This window comes from Rattus norvegicus, chromosome 3 (assembly GCF_021556685.1).
Source record: "Rattus norvegicus strain SHRSP/BbbUtx chromosome 3, alternate assembly SHRSP_T2T, whole genome shotgun sequence".
NCBI classification, from domain to species: Eukaryota; Metazoa; Chordata; class Mammalia; order Rodentia; family Muridae; genus Rattus; species Rattus norvegicus.
In genome coordinates, this window is record NC_141536.1 from 143,597,399 (window position 1) to 143,612,624 (window position 15,226).

The 15,226-nt window shown below is 44.7% G+C and overlaps 1 protein-coding gene and 1 long non-coding RNA gene across 3 annotated transcripts in view; one reads left to right on the forward strand and one right to left on the reverse strand.

Annotated features, from left to right (window-relative positions):
* Nucleotides 1-2,051: 2,051 nt before the first annotated feature.
* LOC102549926 (uncharacterized) lies at nt 2,052-10,397 on the reverse strand. Its single transcript, XR_015684737.1, has 3 exons — nt 10,005-10,397; nt 9,504-9,561; nt 2,052-2,591 (listed from the first exon to the last, which is right to left on the reverse strand). It is a non-coding gene; the product is annotated as an uncharacterized LOC102549926 (long non-coding RNA).
* A 3,381-nt stretch (nt 10,398-13,778) lies between these two features.
* Nucleotides 13,779-15,226, forward strand: part of Itch (itchy E3 ubiquitin protein ligase) — an 88,129-nt gene continuing 86,681 nt past the window's right edge. For both annotated transcript variants that reach the window (XR_015683001.1, NM_001005887.2), the window contains exon 1: nt 13,779-13,855. The gene's annotated coding sequence lies outside the window, so the exon portion shown is untranslated. The remainder of the gene's footprint in view (nt 13,856-15,226) is intronic.

The window sequence follows — 15,226 nt, forward strand, 5'->3', positions numbered from 1 at the left end:
GGTATAAAATTAACTCAAATAAATCAGTAGCCTTCCTCTACACAAAAGAGAAACAAGCCGAGAAAGAAATTAGGGAAACGACACCCTTCATAATAGTCCCAAATAATATAAAATACCTCGGTGTGACTTTAACTGAGCAAGTGAAAGGTCTGTTTGATAAGAACTTCAAGTCTCTGAAGAAAGAAATTGAAGAAGATATCAGAAGATGGAAAGACCTCCCATGCTCAGGATTAATATAGTAAAAATGGCCATTTTGCCAAAAGCAATCTACAGATTCAATGCAATCACCATCAAAATTCAAACTCAATTCTTCATATAGTTAGAAAGAGCAATTTGCAAATTCATTTGGAATAACAAAAAACCCAGAATATCAAAAACTATCCTCAACAATTAAAGAACTTCTGGGGCAATCACCATCCCTGACCTCAAGTTTTATTACAGAGCAATGGTGATTAAAAACAACAACAACAAACAACTGCATGGTATTGGTACAGTGACAGGCAGATAGATCAATGGAATAGAAGGGAAGACCCAGAAATGAACCCACACACCTATGGTCACTTGATCTTTGACAAAGGAGCTAAAGCATCCAGTGGAAAAAAAGAGCATTTTCAACAAATAGTGATGGTTCAACTGGTCAGCATGTAGAAGAATGCAAATCGACCCATTCTTATCGCCCTGTACAAGCTTAAGTCCAAGTGGATCAAGGACCTCTACATAAAATCAGATACACTCAAACTAACAGAAGAAAAAGTGGGGAAGAGCCTCGAACACATGGGCACTGGGGAAAATTTCCTGAACAAAACACCAATGGTTTATGCTCTAAGATCAAGAATTGACAAATGGGACCTCATAAAACGACAAAGCCTCTGTAAGGCAAAGGACACTGTCATTAGGGCAAAACGACAACCAACAGATTGGGAAAAGATCTTTACCAATCCTACATCCAATAGAGGGCTAATATCTAATATATACAAAGAACTCAAGAAGTCAGACTCCAGAGAGCCAAATAACCCTATTAAAATATGGGGTACAGAGCTAAACAAAGAATTCTCAGCTGAGGAATATCGAATGGCTGAGAAGTACCTAAAGAAATGTTCAACATCCTTAGTCATCAGGGAAATGCAAATCAAAACAACCCTGAGATTCCAACTCATGCCAGTCAGAATGGATAATGGTGACAGCAGATGTTGGCAAGGATATGGAGAAAGAGGAACACTCCTCCATTGTTGGTGGGATTGCAGACTGGTACAACCATTCTGGAAATCAGTCTGGAGGTTCCTCAGAAAATTGGACATTGCACTACCTGAGGACCCAGCTATACCACTCCTGGGCATATACCCAAATGATGCTCCAACATATAACAAAGACACATGCTCCACTATGTTCATAGCAGCCTTATTTATAATAGCCAGAAGCTGGAAAGCAGTAAAAATTTTATATGATCATTTATGGCACGATGTAAAATCGTCTTGTGCATATCCATCCATACACCTCCTTTTTTAAGAGATTTATTTTACACACACACACACACACAGAGAGAGAGAGAGAGAGAGAGAGAGAGAGAGAGATAGACGGACACACACACACACACACACACACACACACACACACACACACACACACAGAGTTTGTATCTTCAGACACACCAGAAGAGGTCATCAGATCCCATTAAAGATGTTTGTAAACCACCATGTGGTTGCTGGGAATTAAACTCACAGTCTCCAAAAGGGCAGTCAGTGCTCTTAACCACCTCAGCCCTATACAACTCCTTATTGGACACCGGCTGAAGCTAGGCAGTGGTGGGTGGTGCATGCCTTTAATCCCAGCACTCAGGAGGTAGAGGCAGGCCGATCTCTGTGAATTTGAGTAGCCTGGTCTACAGAATGAGTTCCAGGACAGTCAGGGCTACACAGAGAAAACCTGTCTTGAAGAGGGAAAACAAAAAAAGACACTGGCTTATCTGGGTAGAATGAGATGACCCTGGAATTGGGCTGGCGAGATTTGAGTCCTACTCATGAGCCACCTGACTACTCAGAGACACAGCTGCTGCTGCATTGGCAAAAAGCAAGCATTTTTATTGCACCACCCTTGACCCTGCCCTGGGCAGTGCCTTCTTGGTTCATTTTTCCGTGAGCCTAAGAGGTAAGACACTACCACGAGTACTGCTTCACAGGTGAAGAAACAGGCCGAATGCAGCTGACTAGACCAGTTGACCTTGTGGGACCTGTCTCTTCTCCATCCAAGTCTAGAGAGTTCGTAAAGACTGAGCAGAAAGTCTTGTTGTTTGCATATTTCTCTTCTCGTTGCTCCCTGTGCCACCCTCGGAGAAGTCTGTGTGAATCAGGATGACTTCTGAGATTCCTGGGAGTGTTTCTGTCTGACACCTTCCCAGCTTACGTAAAGTGACCTGGATACTTGTTGCTTGATTCTATCTTTGCCTGAAGAATTTTTAGGTGTGACTTTAGTCTACTTTCGTTGTTGTTGTTGATGATGATGATGTTGTTACTGTTGTTGCTGCGGTCTCTTCTTCCTCTTCCTCTTCCTTTTTGAAATGCAGATTCTGGTTTAGGACAGACGTCTTGAGCCCTCTAGGGAAAGAAAATATTGGAGTCTGCAATGAATAAAGGTGAGTCCCTGGAGGTTTTCATGGGCTAAGGACAACTTTAGATTTGAAAGCAAGAAGAGAGAATGGTGGGGGCCGTATGCCAGGATTCCCACCCCCCAATTTTGCATTGTGAAAATGTTTAAAAAGAACTGTATACAGTAGAAGGACGGACCAGAAAATACCCAGCTGCCTACCACTTAGATTCTGTAATTATTAACTAATTGCTGTTTGGTCTGTCATGCATTTCTTTATTGACCCCTCCTTGTCTCTACCCATTCACCCCGACTTCCTTTTGATGATTTCTGCAAAGCCGTAGAGGTCATTCTACCCCGAAGCGCTTTAGCGTGTCCATCATTAACCGTATCCAGCATTTGGCTTTGCTTATGTTGAAGAAGACACATAGGCAGCCACTGCTTTAAACTGAGCTCCTGCACTAGGCTCAGTGGGCCAAACCAAAATGGGCTCACTTGTTTGGGGCCAGTGGCATGGCTGGCGGGTAAAGTACCAGCTGAGCAAGACTGATGACCTGAGCTTGATTCTCGAAACCCACATAAAAAATATGGAGAGGGGTTGGGGATTTAGCTCAGCGGTAGAGCGCTTACCTAGCAAGCGCAAGGCCCTGGGTTCGGTCCCCAGCTCCGAAAAAAAGAAAAAAGAAAAAAAAAAAAATACGGAGAGGCGATGATGCCCATCTGTGATCCAGCCCTCTTCTGGTGAGGTTCGAAGACAGGGACAGGAGAATCCCTGGAACCTCTTGGGCTTGCTAGCTGCAGGTGTGCAACATGAGACGATGTCATGGCACTGTGGAAGGAGAGCACTAACTCCTGGAAGCTCTCCTCCGACTTCTATATATATCGTGGTTGCACCATGCATGTGTACTCAGACATACTAATCTTTCTCTCCATGTGCACTCACACACGCAATAATAGTAAACAATGTTGAAGAAAAGACAAACTTGATTACACAAGACAGACCGATTTTATCATTGGCCTGTGGTGGTCAGATTAACATTCATTTTTTTTTTTCATCTTCCCCAGAGTTCGGGGCCTGTGGCTGAGAAAGCTTCATCCTTCTACCCTTGGTTTTTTTTTCCAGTGATATCCCTATCCTAGAGTTACCTAGGGGCAGCCAGCCATCTCACTCAACACGCAAAAAGATGTTTCTCACTTTTAGGAACTGCATTCCAGAAATCAGGACACATCAATATCTACTATCTATCTATCTATCTATCTATCTATCTATCTATCTATCTATCTATCAACTATCTATCCATCCATCCATCCATCTACCCATCTACCTACCTACCTATCCACCTACCCACATATCCACTATCTTTCACACAGTCGCATTCTATGTCACCACAATTTGTTCTTTCTCTTTGCGTATTCATATTTCATTGTCTGGATAAATACCTGGCAAGTTTACTAGTTTACTAGTTATCCTGTATAGCACAACACCTTGAATTGGTTTCCAACATTTTCTTTTAATTTTCTTTTCTGTTCCTTTTTAGTTTTCAAGACAGTTTCGCTTTGTAGCCCCGTCATGGAACTCGATTTGTAGATCAGGCTGGCCTCGAACTCAGAGATCTTACTGCCTCTGCCTCTTGAGTGCTGGGAGCGTAGGTGTGTACCACCACTGCCAAAGTTCTTTTTAATTTTTAATGATTTGCTTTCATTTATATATGTGTGCGTGCATCTGTGTGTTAGTATTGCCACATGCATTCAGGTTCCCGAAGAGGCCAGAGGGCAGCATTGGATCCCTCAGATCCAGAGTCATAGGCACTTGTGAACTCTTTGATGTTGGTGCTGGAACTGAACTCAAGCTATCTACCTGCCCCTGCGTCCTGAGTTCTGGGATTAAAGGCATACACCATCATGCCCAGCTTAAAATTTATTTTATTTTGTTCTTTTTAATCATGAACTTGTGTGTGTGTGTGTGTGTGTGTGTGTGTGTGTGTGTGTGTGTGTGTCCTTGCATTTTATTTTCTTTGAGACAAAGGCTACTGTGTAGGCCTTTAAGTTTCTGGGCATTCTCCTGTGTCAGCTGTGTCTCCTGTCTCAACATTGAGATGCTAGCTACCCTGTCTGACACACACACACACACACACACACACACACACACACACACACAGACAAACACACTTTTCAAGGCCTGGTACTCATTATATAGCTTAGGACAGTTTGCAAAACTCCTGCCTCAGACTTCCAAGTTCCAGCAAACCACTAGACTTGGCAGATGTTGTGTTTTACATGTTTTAGCGCTAATTTAACCCTCACATTAAATTAGCATTACTATTCCAATTTTTTTTTAAGATTTAGTTATTTATTTTATGTAAGTACACTGTAGCTGTCTTCAGACACACCAGAAGAGGGCAACGGATTCCCCATTACAGATGGTTGTGAGCCACCATGTGGCTGCTGAGAATTGAACTCAGGACCTCTGGAAGAGCAGTCAGTGCTCTTAACCGCTGAGCCATCTCTCCAGCCCTACTGTTCCGATCTTATGGTTGAGGAAACTGACCATCCTTCCCAGGTTGGCATACCTGTTTAAGGACATAGTGCACGTAAAACACTTAGGGCAAGATTTAGTGATTACCATGTAAGATATAGACATTAGGAATTTTTTATTTTATCTACTTGGTCTTTAGGAGCATTTGCATGTACTACCCTTGGTTGGTAGCTGGAAGCAGAGTTGCCCAATGCCATATAGAATGCCCAGTTAAATTTGAATTTTTGGAGTTCAGGGCCATGAGGGAGGGTAGTGGGGAAGTGAGTAAGAAGAGAGCATCATGGTATATACATGCCACAAGGAAACACAGAACTTACTATGCCAACTACAAATCAACAGTAAAGGCACTTGTCACCAAGCCTGACTGACCCCTGGGACCCATGTGGTGGGAAGAGAGAACCAACTCCTACAATCTGTCCACATCATGTCTTCTGCACACATCATGTCTTCGCACAGACACCAAATAAATAAATAAATAAATAAATAAATAAATAAATAAAATGTAATTTTAAATTTTAAAGCAAAATAAAAGAGATTTTAAAATATTTAAAGTTTTTGCATTTTAGCCAGGTGTGGTGACACACACCTTTAATCCCAGCCCTTGGGAGGCAGAGGCAGGTGGATCTCTGTGAGTTCAAGACCAGCCTGGTCTACATAGTGAGTTCTAAGGCAGCGAGAGATGCATAGTTTCAATTTTTTTTTAATTAAAAAAAATGTGTTTTGAGTCTTAGGTAGTGAAAAGAATTAGCATAGGCCAGTGGCATGCAATTTTGGCTGTGAAAATACATTATTGAAGTATTATCCATTTTCTTTATTTGTTATTGTCTAGGAGGGAGCTTCTGAGATTGAACCCATGGCTTTGCTCAAACTGGGTATGGCTATCTGTGCTATTTATCTGAAATCCAGATTAAACCAGGCATTCTACATGTTTATTTTTTTATTCCAAGTATTTACTATGTGCGTGCTCTAAAATAAAAGCAGTCGATTAATCAAAGTGTTATTTACATTAAATATTTTTACACTAAACATTCTATATCTGCTTTTATTCTACATGCATGAATGTCTTGTCTGAACATATATACACCATGCAGAGGCCAGGGAAGACATTGAAGCCTTTGGAACTTGAGTTAAAGATGGTTGTAAGGGGGGGCTGGAGAGATGGCTCAGTGGTTAAGAGCACCGACTGCTCTTCCTGAGGTCCTGAGTTCAAATCCCAGCAACCACATGGTGGCTCACAACCATCTGTAATGAGATCTGATGCCCTCTTCTGGTGTGTCTGAAGGCAGCTACAGTGTACTCATACAATAAAATAAAATCTTAAAAAATAAATTAAAAAAAAAAAGATGGTTGTAAGGTGCTTTGTGTGTGCTGGCCTTCTCTAAGAGCAAGTACCCTAGCCACTGAGCCATATCTCCACTCTTCAAGTTCTTGTAGCAACTGAGAAACAAATTTCTGAGCTAAGATTTTGAAGATTAAAGATTGAGTCAGTGAATAAGCATTTGACATATGGGGTCTTTTTTTTTTTGGTTCTTTTTTTTTTTTTTTTTTTTTTTTGGTTCTTTTTTTCGGAGCTGGGGACCGAACTCAGGGCCTTGCGCTTCCTAGGAAAGCGCTCTACCACTGAGCTAAATCCCCAGCCCCTTTTTTGGTTCTTTTTTTCCGGAGCTGGGGACCGAACCCAGGGCCTTACGCTTCCTAGGCAAGCGCTCTACCACTGAGCTAAATCCCCAACCCCTTCTTTTTCTTTTTGAGGCCGTGTTTCACTGTGTAGCTCTGGCTGGCCTGGAACTCACTATGTAGACTAGGTTGACTGGGCTGGCCTTGAACTCTGCCTCTTAATTGCTGAGATTAAAGACAGGTGCCATCATGTCCTGCAGTCATTTTAAAAAATCGATTTATGGAGTTGGGGATTTAGCTCAGTGGTAGAGCGCTTGCCTAGCAAGCGCAAGGCCCTGGGTTCGGTCCCCAGCTCCGAAAAAAAAATCGATTTATTTCTCTCTCTGTGTGTGTGTGTGTGTGTGCATGTGTGTGCGCGCGTGTGTGTGCGCACATGCACCAAGTGTATACAGTGACCCTTAGAGACCAGAAGAGTGTGTCAGGTCCCCTGGATTTGTAGTCACAGGTGGCTGTGAGCAGCCTGGTCCCTGTGTTTGGAACGGAACTTGGGTCCTCTGGAAGAGCAGAAAGAGCTGCTATGGCTGAGGTTTCTTCCAAGCTACTGGAGGGTTTTAAATGGAGTTTTAGAATATTCTGTATTTGTTCCTACTGTGTGTGAGTGAGGTGTAGGAGTGTGGTGGTCAGTAGACAGTAATGGTCGTGGGTCAGCTCTTTCCTTCCACTGTGGGGGCTTCAGGTATTAGACTCAGACCCTCCAGCTCAAGCGGGTGAGCTGTTACTCGCTGATCCGGTTAACCAGCTTTAATACAGGTTTTAAACACGAAGATTCCAAGGAAGAAGATGCTTAAGAAAAATAAACAAAGATCCTTGGGGAGAACATGGGATTAGCCTTCTCAAGGGTGGGGTGGCCTTTATAGTAACTGTGTGTATACCCTTTTGGAGGCTTGTGGAACTATTCTCTTCAAAGTGTTCCTAAAGACCCTACTGCAGTGGGATTGGTGAGCTCATCTGACCCGGTTGCAAACGATAAGGAAAGAGTCTAGATCCCAGGGACGCAGTTAGAGGACGTTTATCGTAAACAAAGTGAGTAGTCTTGTTTGTGGGATTCTCAGGAAGTGTATGGGAGAGAGGAACCAGGACCTTTCTGAGGTTGTGAACACTCATGCCAGAAGCCTAGCTCATGGCTATTCTAACAGTAAATGTCTGGCAGTGAAAGAAATATCTTTATGGTGGCAGCCTTCTTAGTTATCGTTAATCGTGCTGACCTCCCAGCTGGCAAGAGACAAGCTGTGTCAAGCTCTTTGCTGCCTTTTCGTGTCTTACGGTTTACGGTTTTCCTTGTTTTTTTTTTTTTTTTTTTTTTTTTGTTTTTTGTTTTTTTTTATCCTGACTCAGGAGCCAAGACAGAACCTGTGTAACTCATTCTTCAGATGAGGAAACAGCCTCAATTAAAGGAAATGATGTCCTATAGCTGTAGGTGTCCCCTTCCACACTCTCCAGGGTCCCGTGTAGCCTAGGCTAACCTGGAGCACTGTATGGGGATGACCTTAAACTCATGATTCTGCTAGCTCCACCTCTCGGGTGCTGGGATCATAGGTACATGCATGCATGCCACCAGGCTGAGCAAAAGGCTGGTTTTCAGTATTTTATTTCCCCTCCCTCTCCCTCCCCCTCCCTCTGTGTGTGTGTGTGTGTGTGTGTGTGTGTGTGTGCGCGCGCACGCGCGCACACACACACACACACACACACACTTATATACCAACATGTGCTGAGTATGTGGAAGTAAGAAGACAATTTGAATAAGTCTTTCCTTTACGTGGGTCCCAGGGGTTGACTTTAGGTGTTTAGAAATGGTAGAAAGTCTTTCGCCCACTGAGCTGCCTCTCCCCCTTATTTTTGGAGACAAGGTCTAATGTACCTCAGGCTGGCCTCAGACTCCTTATGGAGGAGCCAAGTATGGCTTTGAACCGATCCTCCCACCTCTACTTCCCCACCGCTGGGATTGCAGGCATGTACCACACTACATGCGGTCTATGCGGCACTCAGGATGAAACCCAGGGCTCCATGCAGGCTCTGCAAAGTGCTCTGCCAACTGAGCTCCGTCCTCAGCTCCCTGGCCTTAGACCTTGAGGGGGGTCTCTGGATCTAGATCTCAGGCTCTCGGGAGGCTTGTTGCCTGTCTCTCTCCATTAACACAGCTTTTTAAGCCTTCCCTGACGGTGGCAATTGAAAGTGGAGCAAAGGAAGCGCAAGGCCCTGGGTTCGGTCCCCAGCTCCGAAAAAAAAGAAGAACCAAAAAAAAAAAAAAAAAAGAGAGAAAGTGGAGCAAATCCAGGCAAGCCAGAGACAGCAGCATGGCTAAGTGTTCTGTAGGGAAAGCCAGTAAGGGACAGGTGGCAAGTCCTTCTGAATTCCTTTCAGTTCTTAAAGGGGCTTCCTTCTCTCTCTTTCTCCTCTTCCTCCTCTTCTTCCTCCTCCTCCTCCTCCCCTCCTCCTCCCTTCCTTCTCCTCCTCTTCTCTGTTCTTCTTCCCCTTCCCCTTCCTCCTCCTCCCCGTCCATCTTTTTCCTCCTTTTACCCATCCTCCTTACCCTCTTTCTTCTTATCCCTCTTAATGTTTTTTCAGACAGGGTCTTATTCTCCTCAAGTTTCCTCAAACTCACTGTGTAGCTAAGGGTACTTTAAGTTCTTCATCCTCCTGCTTCTGTCTTCAGAGTTCAGTTATAACAGACATGTAGCCCCTGTACACCTGGGCCTCCCCTTCCCTTTACCTATAGCCAGCTCCTTCAGACTTCTTGCTGTAGCAAGGGATTGTTCTTTCTTGGCAGCCTAGGCAGACAGAAAATGAAAGTGGTTTGAGGTTTTATTAACCACTGTTTTTGTATTTTAATTTTTCAGTCAAGCCAAAATTTGGGTTGAGTTCTGAGTCAGGGAACCTGAGAGCCAGAACCACAGAGCTTGAAAGAATGAGGAAATGGCCTGGCTGTGATTTGCTGCCTTGACCAACACGGCTTCTTGGAGAACTGCCAAGTACCTATTTTGGATCTGCCTGAACATCCTCACCAGATCCTGAAAGGTGGGCTTGTAACCATCCTAGCAGGAATGAAGACATCCAAAGAGACACTTGTGTGCTTCAGCAGTCAAACGATTGGGACAAGGGAACCCATGAAATTGGAACCTTTCCAGGAGTCTCATTCTGGTATAGGGAAAGGCTGGGTCCAGGCAGAAAACTTGTCTCCCAGGAAGATTTCACATAGCTCTGACCAACTTACCAGACTACCTTTGAAGAGAGGCTGGAGTCCAGACAATGATTGTGAGCAAGACCTCACCTTAACCATGACTGCTTAGTTAAGTATGCCCCCTGCCCGCCATTGCAACCCCTGCTTCTTGACAGGACCCTAAAGCTGGACTCGAGGGGCTCACTGGACCTCTTTGTTCTCGTCATGTTCACAGTGCAGCAAATCTCTGTTGCTTGTTGAGATTATTTTCTCTTTGGTTGGCTTTTGGGGGCCAGGTGGGCTATCCTTTTCCGGGCTGAGCCTCACAACTCGGTTACCGGATCGACTGTTATACACGGTGATTTGGTTGTGGAGGCTCAGATGACTGTGAGACTTTGGAAGCGAGGTAACCTCGGCTGTGCACTCGAGTGTTTCCCTTGGCTGGGTTGCTTTTCGTTCCCCTCCCTTGGCTGGGTATTCTAAATTCTCATTCTAGATTCTCAAGGAAAATTTCTACTTAGGCGGTTAAGGGGATAAGTGTTAAGTCATCTTAGTTCAGGTTTACAGGACCTTGAGCTTCATACAACATCAGAATGTGGACAGTCATTCCATGTTCTTTGATTCTGGGCATCAGGTAACACAAAACATGTAAGTTGCTATGATGTTTAGCTTGTAGAGATGTAGCGTGTTTGTTACTTGTTCTAGGTTTGCCCATTGCCACCTGCATACCCTCCAATTTTTTCCTTTCTTATAAAAGCCCTTCATTGGGCTGGAGAGATGGCTTAGTAGACAGAGTGCTTACTGCTCAAATATAAAGCTATGGTGATCAGCACCCATGTATATACAAGCACACACCTATAATCCCAGCACTGGAAAGAGGAGAGAGGAGGACCCCTGGGGTGTGCTGGCCAGCCAGTTGAGCTGAATTGAGACATCCTGGCTTAGTAGGCAACTCTGTCTCAGAAGATAGTGATTAAAGAAGGCACTTAGCATCCACCTCTACCCTCTGGCATTCCCCTCTACCCCCAGACACACAAACACACATACATACATACATACATACATACATACATACATACAAGCAAACAAACACATAGAGATACATACCCAAACACACAGATTCCCACACAGATACACAAACATATACACAGAACCACACACACAGAGATACATAGATATATAGGTAAACACACACACACACACACACACACACACACACACACACACACAGACTTTGTGACCTCAAGTTTCCTGAATTGAGACTCTGTAGCAATAGGCTTCATCTCCTCAGGATGTCGGTCTGTGAATAAAAGTGGTTTCCCTTTCATTCAGTCTCCTTTCTCTAGAAAGGCATTCAGTGGCAAGCAGTTGGACATGGTTTCAGTAACAGCAAGTTGTTGGGAGAAGGACTGGATTTTTAAATCCATATTTCTCTGAAGCCCATTTGCTAGTTCCTGCCTCACAGGTCAGAAGTAATTCCCCCTGTTGACACTGGCAGAAGGTTAAGACAGGATATGGCTCAGTGGGTCACAAAGCGTAATGCCTGGGTATCAGCCTCACCGGGAAAATTACCATTCTTGGCTTCATCCTAGAACTTTCTAAACTTCTACGGGTTGGGTCTATCTCAGGGACACAACACATGTGTAGTAAGTATATCCCAGTCCTACATCAAATCCACAGAACAATAATTTTTTTAAAAAAAACTTCCATGGGAGACGTTTGGAGAGTAGCTTTTAATTCCCAACACCTTAGTTTTACCGACTATCATAGAAATTTTAAATTGTGGGGGTGGCCAACCAGTCTACAAGCCCGACTGCTTGGGTTCTGTCCCTGCTTGATACCTGGATCCCACAGTGGGAGGAAAAAACCAGTCCCTGGAAGTTGTCCTCTGACCTCCACGCTAATTATAATAAATAAAATAGAAATAAAATACACATGTAGCAAGCCGAGTGTGGTAGTTCGTGCTTGTGATCTCAGGACTGGGAAGGCTGAGAATGAAGCATCCTGAACTTGAGGCTAGCTTGAGTTACATAGTGAGAATCTGTCCCCTAAATAAATAAAAACTGTAGATTAAAGACTATCTGGGGCTAGATGACATGGCTTGGAACCTTGGTTTCTGGCTCAGTGATCTTGGGCCAACTAATAATTTCCGTTACAGTCAGTTGTCTTCTGTACAAAGTAATAAAATACATTTATAGTATTTTGTTAAAATATCTTATAGTATGCTTGGTGACAGGAGTCATCTGGGATGCTAGTTAAAAAAAAAAAAACAAAACAAACAATACCCCCCCCCACACACACACACAGATTCTCCTAGAATACACCACTCTCAATACTGGGGATACAATCTTGGGTCTTATCAATGCTAAGCAGGTATTCTACTAGTGAGTTACATCTCGAGCCCTTACTGCATAATCCCTAGTGCGCAAACATTGGTTGGAAGTGCAGAACTTTTAAATACTTAAAAAAGCAACACCCCGCCCCCACACACCAAACCCAAACTTAGGGTTTCATCATGTAACATTAGTTGGTCCAGAAATCTCAAGATATCTAGGCCTGGCTAACCGTGAACCCATTTGTCTCTGTCTTCTAACTGAACCTGAAGCTTACTGTGTAGTCTAAGCGGGTCGACTAGAGAGCTCATAGGTTTGCCCGCCAGTGCTGGGGGAAAGGGGTCTGTGCCAGCTTTTACATGAATGCCGAGATTCAAGCATCCTTGTGCTTGCACGGCAAGAGTGTTTACCCACTGGACCATCTTTCCAACTCAGAATCGTTATTGTTTAATAAACTCTCTCGGCATGTAATTCATTTTCTTTTTTCTTTTTTCTTTTTTTTTTTTTTTTTTTCGGAGCTGGGGACCGAACCCAGGGCCTTGCGCTTGCTAGGCAAGCGCTCTACCACTGAGCCAAATCCCCAACCCCTCGGCATGTAATTCATAATATGGTGGTTTCAAAGGTATTTCAAAAAGTGTAAGTGACTTTCTAGATGGTTTCCTTACGAGGAGACAGGATAAACATTAATAGCAAAGTCTGCTAATTATTTAAGTGCTTAAGTAGTACCTCTATTACTACTACTGCACAGCCTATTAATTCTCACAAACACCTCCATGAAGGAGATTGGGGATAGGCTTAGATGCGATTTGCCTGGGTTAGATGCGATTTTCCTGCACGCGGTTTAATGTAAGCATCTGAAAAGGTAACAACAGACATTTTTCTCAGTTTTGTTGTAAACGTTAGGAAGTATGCTTTCCAGTTTTTAGAATTCAGGCCGCGTTGGCGCCGTCAAACTGTCACCCTCCTAAGAACGCCCTGTCAAAAGGTGGAGAAAGGAGAATTTGAACCCAGTCAGTGTAACTCCAGAAGGATAGAACCCGCACAGTGCTTCTTAAATTGTGATTCCTGCTGTCAGGAGTATCAATAGAGAACTTGTTAAAAATGCAAATTGTAAAACACCCCCCAACACCCCGCACTCCATGCCAGATCTACTGAGTCAGAAACTGGTGGTGGAGATCAGCAGTCTGTTTTTAAAAGCTGGTCAAATGATTCTGAGACACCCTAGCGTTTGGTAACAGTTTTTTGAGGTTCTGGCAGGGAAGAAGGGGTTAAAAGGAAGCAACAAGGAAGGGAGAAAGAAAGGAAAGGAGAAAGGAAAGAAGAAAAAGAAGGAAGAAAAGAAAAAGCCGTGGATATGTAGAGAGCAAGGCTAAATTCACTTCACCTGGAGGTGAGGAAAAATGATTTAGCAGGCTGGCGCGCAAAGCCTGTTGGGGCTTGTAGTCCGGACTGCGTCTAAGAGGACGCGCCTGCGCACTAAGTGTGAACTAGCTCTAGTCGCTGTAGTCGGGGCTCGGGACCGGCTGCCATCTTAGCGGAGGGACTGAGGAGTCGTCGCCGCCCCGAGTCCCGGTAAACACCCGCAGGCAGACTGGGGTCATTTCTGTGGCTTGGAGGGAGCTTGGATGAAAAGGCATGGAGAATGCGAAGGGTAGAGGAGTGTTGCGTTCGAGTCGAGACCTAAAGCCGGGGCTGCTCTTCCCACAGCCGGTGTCCGTGGGGGGCGCCCGGAGAGCGGGCTGGTGGCCGGAGCCGGGTGGCGGGTGGGTCAGCAGGTCGAGCTGAACTGCTAGTGCTTGGCCTAGGCGCCCGGAGCCTGTGGACCCGCAAGCCCCAAGTTGGGAGAGAGCCGAGCCGCGGCGGACGTGGGTAGGGTCCAGCCCCGCGCCCCGCTGCCGCGCCCGGGGGCTCCTCTCCTGCGGCTCGGCCTACGCGCGGGGCCCGGTGGCAGCGGCCCGCCCGCGCGACGTGGCCCTTTGAGGGGCGGCGGCCGGGCCCACCTGCCACTTGGCAGGCTCCCCCGAGACTTTTCCAAGCTCCCACTCGCGGAGGACCTTCCCCAGTGACTGCCTCCCCTTCTGTCTTGTACTTCCCTCCTCCCTCCATTGTCCCCACTCGTGGTGGTCCCGGCCCAGGCCGGCGCCGCCGACTTTTGCAGACGTGGAGCTGTCACAGTCCTTCCTACTGAGAGCGTACTTTTCTTTGGGAAAAAAAAAAGTAGAGGTGAGCGTATTTGAAAGGTGGAAGCCTGATGAGGGCAGGACTTTTAAATAGAAGACTCGCGTTTTGAGACTTAGTTCCTGGCTGCAACTTCAAAAGAGAAAAAATATATATAAAGGGTCAGTGCACCCGAAGTAGACATTGGGCCCCAATTAGAGATGTGACCAGGTGAACTTGCAAAGTACCCAAAATTCACGGTTCCCCAGTCACTTGTTTTCTTGACTGTGTTAGAATACTAATCCTGTTCAGTTTTCTGCTCTTTAAGAGCTGCAGTGAACTCTCTCTAAAGGGAGCATTGGGGGAGAAGAGTGAGGTTTTCTTCCTCTTCAAAGTTGACAGAACACAATCTAGCCCCCCATCATTGTTCTCTTAAGTGGGTGTTTCTCCTGTCTCCTTATCTTATGAAAGTAGGTAAAGACCGTGTCTGTTCACTCCCAGGATTGGCAAAGGGCTCCGTTCTCATCTGAAATAAAGTCTTTTAGGGGACACATTTGAAATTCAACCTTGTGTATCACAGGTTTACTTAAGGCTTAATTTTGCACGTTTAGGAAAGATTGAAATTCTCTTTTGAACAGTGAATATACTTTGTGTGCATGAGTTCAGGAATTCAGACTTTAGAATAGATGTCAACAAGGATATACTATGAAACCAAAAGCAAGTGCCTAATACCTTTTTATTGTATTCTAGAGTAAGTTCTACATTCTTTAAAAAAAAAAAAAAAAA